We start from the raw sequence: 6,579 nt of genomic DNA on the forward strand, positions 1-6,579 counted from the left end.
TTTTTGTCATATTCTTTTATTCTTGGATCCTGTGATCCTGGACTATTTAGAGCGCCTGGGAGTACAGCTTCCTCTGGGAATTATGGGACTTGCTGCAGAGTTTGTGCCCAAGGTCTGCTTAGGGTATCAGCCTAGACAGACCGGAAGGAACTAGTGCCACTCATCTGGCAGAGTTCCTGTGTGCCAGGGTCCCGATGATTCCAGTTATTCCTGTTGTTGGGACAGATGTTGTGTCCTCCTCACCTCTGATCCTCTGATCCTGGGTGTGTTAGAGCCCCTGGGAGTGGATCTTCCTCTGGGTGTTGTGGGGCTGGCTGCAGAATTTGTGTCCAAGGTCTGCTTAGGACACTGGAAGCAACGCGTGCCACTGGCTGGCAGAGTTCCTGCATGCCCAGGTCCCACTGGTCCCAGTTACTCCAGATGTTGAAAGTTTCTTTCTTTCTTCCTTCCTTCCTTTCTTCCTTCCTTCCTTCCTTCTTTCCTTCCTTCCTTCTTTCCTTCCTTTCTTTCTTCCTTCCTTTTTTTTTCTGTTTTTTTGTTTGTTTGTTTGTTTTGTTTTTTGTTTTTTTTGAGACAGGGTTTTTCTGGATAGCCCTGGCTGCCCTGGAACTCACTCTGTAGACCAGGCTGGCCTCGAACTCAGAAATCTGCCTGCCTCTGCCTCCCAAGTTCTGGGACTAAAGTGCCACCACTGCCTGGCAAATTTTTTAGTCTACTAAAATAAATAAATTAATGAATAAATTTAAAAAAAGAAAATGAACCCTTTTCCACCTCTGACATCCTGCTCAGGGCCAGGGTTACTGTGGGGATGGACAGTGAATTTTGGGGCAGAGCCTATCCAAGCTCCAGGCTGCTGCATGCCACCTTGCCAAGTGCCCAAAGACACCCTCAGAACAGCAGGGCAGCTTTGAGGAGCCTGAAAGATTCACAGATGCTCCAAGGTAAGATGCAGTGGGCAGAGGATAAATGTGCTTAGCTGGAAGTATCTCCAGAAAAACTAAAAAATAGCAATAATACTCATAATAAAAATAAAAAGCAGGTCTCATGTGAATATGCTTTTTAAAAGTTGTCTTGTGAAATTAGGAAAAAATCTGAGTAAGGTTGTGCACATGAATGCATGCAGTAGAAGTTAGTGAAACTAGAGACTCAGCAGAGAGGAGTATGGGAAAGGTATAGGAGCACTGACACTGTCTGAGAGAGGCAGGAGAGGCTTGGTGGAGACAGGCAGAACTAGAGATGGTGGACTAGTGGCTATGACAGATGTGGGGGTGCAACTGTGGTGGACACAGAATATGTTGATACCAAGGGGGAAAACTACTTTCAATAAAAAGATACAATTTGAATGGTGCATGTATTAAATGGAAAAACACAATCTTTTGCTATATTTTATTATGCATGTTAGGGTTTGAGAATTTGGAAATAACCCATTATGAAAACCAAGTTCAAGCTGTCAAAAGCATCTTTATTCAAAAAGCTGAAATATCAGAGAGACAGCTAGGTTTAGGATCCAAACCTTGTCAGCAGGCAGGCAGGACAGAACAAACGTTTAAAACAAACAAAACACCAAACAAAAACCAACCAATCAAACAAACCTCAGATTAGGAGGGACAAGGGGGTCCAATCAAGTTCATGCATACATTGAATACTTTCACACCTGGTATTTCATGTGGTTTTCTTTATAACAAGTATCCTAGTTGGTTTCCTTGATGGTCCTGTTAGAAAGGCCCCAGCTGGGAACTAACCAATGTATTCATTAATGTGATGTCGTTTTTTAAAGAATTGCTTTCATTTATCATAATTCAAACTCATCAACTAAAGCGTAATGTAATAAAAAATACACATGTATGTGTTCTATGTAGTTTTGAAATTATGCTACCTCCTTAGCCTGGGAGCTGCAGCTGGGCTGCCAGCCCTTCCCAGCTCCCTTTTGTTCCTCCTGGCTTTGCTCTGCCAAGCCTCCAGTACTGACCTGCCTTCTCTCTACCCACCTTGCTCAGGGAGTGGACCACTCCACCAGCTCAGTTCCGAAACCCTTGCTACAAGAGGGGTTACCAGCCCCACCTGAGACCTTTGAATCCCTTGATAAACAGACACACACACACACACACACACACACACACACACACACACACACACTCAGCTTTGTTATTTTAAAACTTGCCTGTTAGCACAATTGCTTGGCGCAAATATCTCTCGCCTGGAAATTCATGCCCTTAACAATTTATTACCTCCATCTCTCCTTCAGCCCTAAGCCTAATTGCTTGTCCCAATTAGCCCCTGCCAGACATATCTGGCAAACCACCCACAGCGGAGCTGCAGTCCCTGGCTGGATGCCCTGGATGCCCTGAGATCTTACATGATTGCTGTGTGCTCTTCATTCCAAAGTGCCCCTCCCCACCTCACCTGAAGCCTACTCCTCACTCCCACCCCTACCCCTCTGTCTTTTTCCTCTTGGAACCCAGAAGTCCCATCTACTCACCTATCCCTTCAGACCAGCAATTGGCTCATGGCTTTCTTTATTAACAACTCAATTAGGGAGTAAGACCTCAGTATCAGCACCTCTCCCAACATGTATATGTGTGTATGTTGAATACACACACACACACACACACACACACACACACACACAAACAAACAAATTTAGAGTCTTTATGAGAACCTGTGAATTGAGAATATTTACAGGAATGTTCTAAAGGGCTGTTAATTTCTTTGAAATTTGTTTAATTGCATCAGAGATCAAACTATTCTTTTAATTTTTCTATGACATTTGTGTTTTATAAATTCTTTTTAGGCAATAAGTTGTATATTATCTCTGAATGAGAATGAGCCCCATTGGCTCATATATTTGAATACTTGATTCCCTAGGTGGTAGTACTGTTTGGGAAGGACCAAGGGGTGTGGCCTCGTTAAAGGAGGTATGTCACTAGGGGAAAGCTTTGAGTTTTCAAAGGACTGGCTTCATTCCCAGTGTGTCTTCTCTCAGGATCCTACTTGTAGTTGTCAGCTGTTCCCACTGCCATACCTTTGCTCAGACATTATGAACTCTACTCCTTTAAAGCTGTAAATCCAATTAAATGCTTTATTTTATAAGCTGTCTTAGTCATGGTGTTTTATCATCATAATAGGAAAATAACTAAGACAAAAGTTAGTACCAGGAAGTGGGGCTATTGGTGTAACAGATCTGAACATGTGGTATGATCCTTTGAAGAAATGTGCTTTTGGCTCTTGTCCTAAGGATTTGTCTGAGCATATATTGAAAGAAACAGACTAATTTTTTTTGGGGGGGTGGATAAAGATCTAGCCAAGATCCACCAGTGAACAATGAGGAACTAAAGTTGAATTTGAGAGGTGATATTGCTCAAGTGCCCTTGACTGGGCTTCTCTGAACTAAGATGGCTCAAGGTTCAAAGCAGGGACAGTGAAGCTGTTGATGGTGGGACAATTAATTGAGAAGCAATAAAGTGCTCACAACCGTGTTGAAGAATTCCACAGTATGTCCACGTCTCAACACAAACTCCGCTGTTCCAACTGGTTCCTATATTTGTTTAATGTCAAAAGATTTCATTGGCATAACTAATTTTTACAAGAAGCCCTTAATTCTTTTTTTTTTTAAATATGAAGAAATTCTTTAGTGACCATAAAATGGAATGCTTATGAATTTGCGAGAAATAGTAACCTTCATGGAAGCCTTTACTTCTATCCCTAATATCCTCAGATGCATTTGTTGACCTCAAGCACTACTTAGAGCACGCTTCCTAATCAGGAAGATCTTTGAAACGATAACATTGTAGGGATACAGGTAAACATATAGAATAGTTCTCATCACTTTCACCAGATGTGCTCAGGGGACAGCAAGTCTCTCTATGTCCTGGTTCCTCATCTTTTGAAATCGTAATGCATATTCTGTGTCATTGCATGTTGAAAGTATATAATTTGCTTTTGTCTTTACAGGAGATTACAATGAAGAGTTTTCCTTATGTCTCAGACACGCCTTTGGACTTTTAAGTAGTGTTGAGACTGAAAGACTACGGGGAGTTTTGATGTTAGAATAAAAGTATTTGCATTATGATATAGCTACAAACCTACAGGAGCCAGGGAATGGAATGCAGTGTTTGAACAAGAATAGGCTCAAATACTTGGATGCTTGTTTTCCAGCTGGTGCAATAGGTTGGGAAGGATTAAAGGTTGGCCTCCTTTGAGGGGGTATGTTACTGTGGTCAGGCTTGAGGCTTCACAAGAGTCCTGGCATTCTCAGCATGGTTCCTCTCTCTGCCTTCTACTTGCAGTTAAAGAAGTGGGAACTTGCAGTCTGTCTGGGCTGGTGCCCTAAGCAGACCTTGGGCACAAATTCTGCAGCCAGTGCCACAACACCCAGAGGAAGCTCCACTCCTAGGCGCTCTGACATGCCCAGGATCATAGGATCAAACTGAGAAGGACACAGCATCTATCCCAACACAAGGAGTAACTGGGACCAGTGGGACCCAGGCACACAGGAACTCCACCAGCCCAGTGGCATGGGTTGCTTCTGGTAGCCAGGGCCAGTGTCCTAAGCAGACCTTGGGTGCAAATTCTGCAGCCAGTCCCACAACACCCAGAGAAAGCTTCACTCCCAGGTGCTAATAAGACTAGGATCACAGGATCCCAGAAACACAGGATCACAGAGACAGCTTGACTCTGAGTAGTTCTGACATAACCAGGATCACAGAAAGGACAGGCCCCAGTCTGATTTAGCCAGAGCAGGTAGCACTAAAGATAACTAGATGGCAGGAGGCAAGCATAAGAACATACGCAACAGAAACCAAGGTTACTTGGCATCATCAGAGCCAAATTCACCCACCATAGCAAGTCCTGAACACACAATCACACAGGACAAGCAAGACTTGGATCCAAAATCACTTCTCATGATGATGATAGAAGACATTAAGAAGGACATAAATAACTCCCTTAAAGAAACACAGGAGAATACAGGTAAACAGCTAGAAGCTTTTAAAGAAGAAACACAAAAATCCCTTAAAGAACTACAGGAAAACGCAAACAGGTGAAGGAAATGAACAAACCATCCAGGATCTAAAAATGGAAATAGAAACAATAAAGAAATCACAAAGGGAGACAACCCTGCAGATAGAAAACCTAAGAAAGAGATCAGGAGTCATAGATGCAAGCATCACCAACAGAATGCAAGAGATAGAAGAGAGAATTTCAGGGGCAGAAGACACCATAGAAAACATTGACAAGACAGTCAAAGAAAATGCAAAAAGCAAAAAACTCCTAACCCAAAACATCCAGGAAATCCAGGACACAATGAGAAGACCAACCTAAGGATAATAGGTATAGAAGAGAGTGAAGACTCCCAACTTAAAGGGGCAGTAAATATCTTCAACAAAATTATAGAAGAAAAACTTGCTAACCTAAAGAAAGTGATGCCCATGAACATACAAGAAGCCTATAGAACTCCAAATAGACTGGACCAGAAAAGAAATTCCTCCTGTCACATAATAATCAAAACACCAAATGCACTAAACAAAGAAAGAATTTTAAAAGCAGTAAGGGAAAAAGGTCAAGTAACCTATAAAGGCAGGGCTATCAGAATTACACCAGACTTCTTACCAGAGACCATGAAAGCTGGAAGATCCTGGGCAGATGTCATACAGACCCTAAGACAACACAAATGCCAGCCCAGACTACTATACTCAGCAAAACTCTCAATTACCATAGATGGAGAAACCAAGATATTCCATGGCAAAACCACAATATCTTTCCACAAATCTAGTCCTATAAAGGATAATAGATGGGAAAAACACCAATATAAGGAGCAAAACTACACCCTAGAAGAAGCAAGAAAGTAACCTTTCAACAAACCCACACAAACATAATTCCACTTCTAACAACAAAAATAACAGGAAATAAGAATTACTTTTTCTTAATATCTCGTAATATGAAAATTAATATTACCAACTTATGCTAATTGAATTAAATTCAAAAGTATGAGGAATTGAAAATTTGTTGGCTATCATCTGGTGCTCTCTCTAATTTGATAATTGGAGAAATAGGTCCAATATTGTACAATCCATATACACTTTCTGCTTGTTTGTACCTGACAGTGCCTTGCCTGGTACCACTTAATGGTCTTGAAACGATGCTTCTCCTATCTCAGCCTCTCTACTAGTAAGATTGTTTATTTCATGTTTTTACACTATACTATGGTTTTCAGAACAGCTTACATATTTCAAAATTATTTATACATCCAAAAGAAACATAAACAATTAGCTTGGGAGGTGGCTTATAAGAGAACAACAAAGAGTGAGACTGAATGCTTTGCTTGATGTTTGTAACTTTTGTATCAGTTTTGAAGAAGAGGACTTTATAAATTACTCTTTCTCTGAGATGAATGCTTTTCAAAATCATCACAGCCAATGAACCAAATTCTTACTCTCACCTAATGTCTGTGCCACCCTCCAAGCAGAACCATTGTTCATTGAAACAGCTGGTGAATGACTTCATGGATAGACCATCTTAATACACACACCACTTCTTAAATGAATGTAACGTGTTCTCTGTGGGCTGAGAATGAAGACTGTA

The 6,579-nt window shown here is 41.4% G+C and overlaps 1 long non-coding RNA gene across 1 annotated transcript; it reads left to right on the plus strand.

The window, feature by feature from the left end:
• The first annotated feature begins 706 nt into the window (after positions 1 to 706).
• On the plus strand, positions 707 to 4,067 carry LOC116083412. The gene is made up of 2 exons (XR_004115702.1): positions 707 to 941; positions 3,952 to 4,067. It is a non-coding gene; the product is annotated as an uncharacterized LOC116083412 (long non-coding RNA).
• The last annotated feature ends 2,512 nt before the right edge of the window (positions 4,068 to 6,579 follow it).

This window comes from Mastomys coucha, unplaced genomic scaffold (genome assembly GCF_008632895.1).
Source record: "Mastomys coucha isolate ucsf_1 unplaced genomic scaffold, UCSF_Mcou_1 pScaffold8, whole genome shotgun sequence".
NCBI classification, from domain to species: Eukaryota; Metazoa; Chordata; class Mammalia; order Rodentia; family Muridae; genus Mastomys; species Mastomys coucha.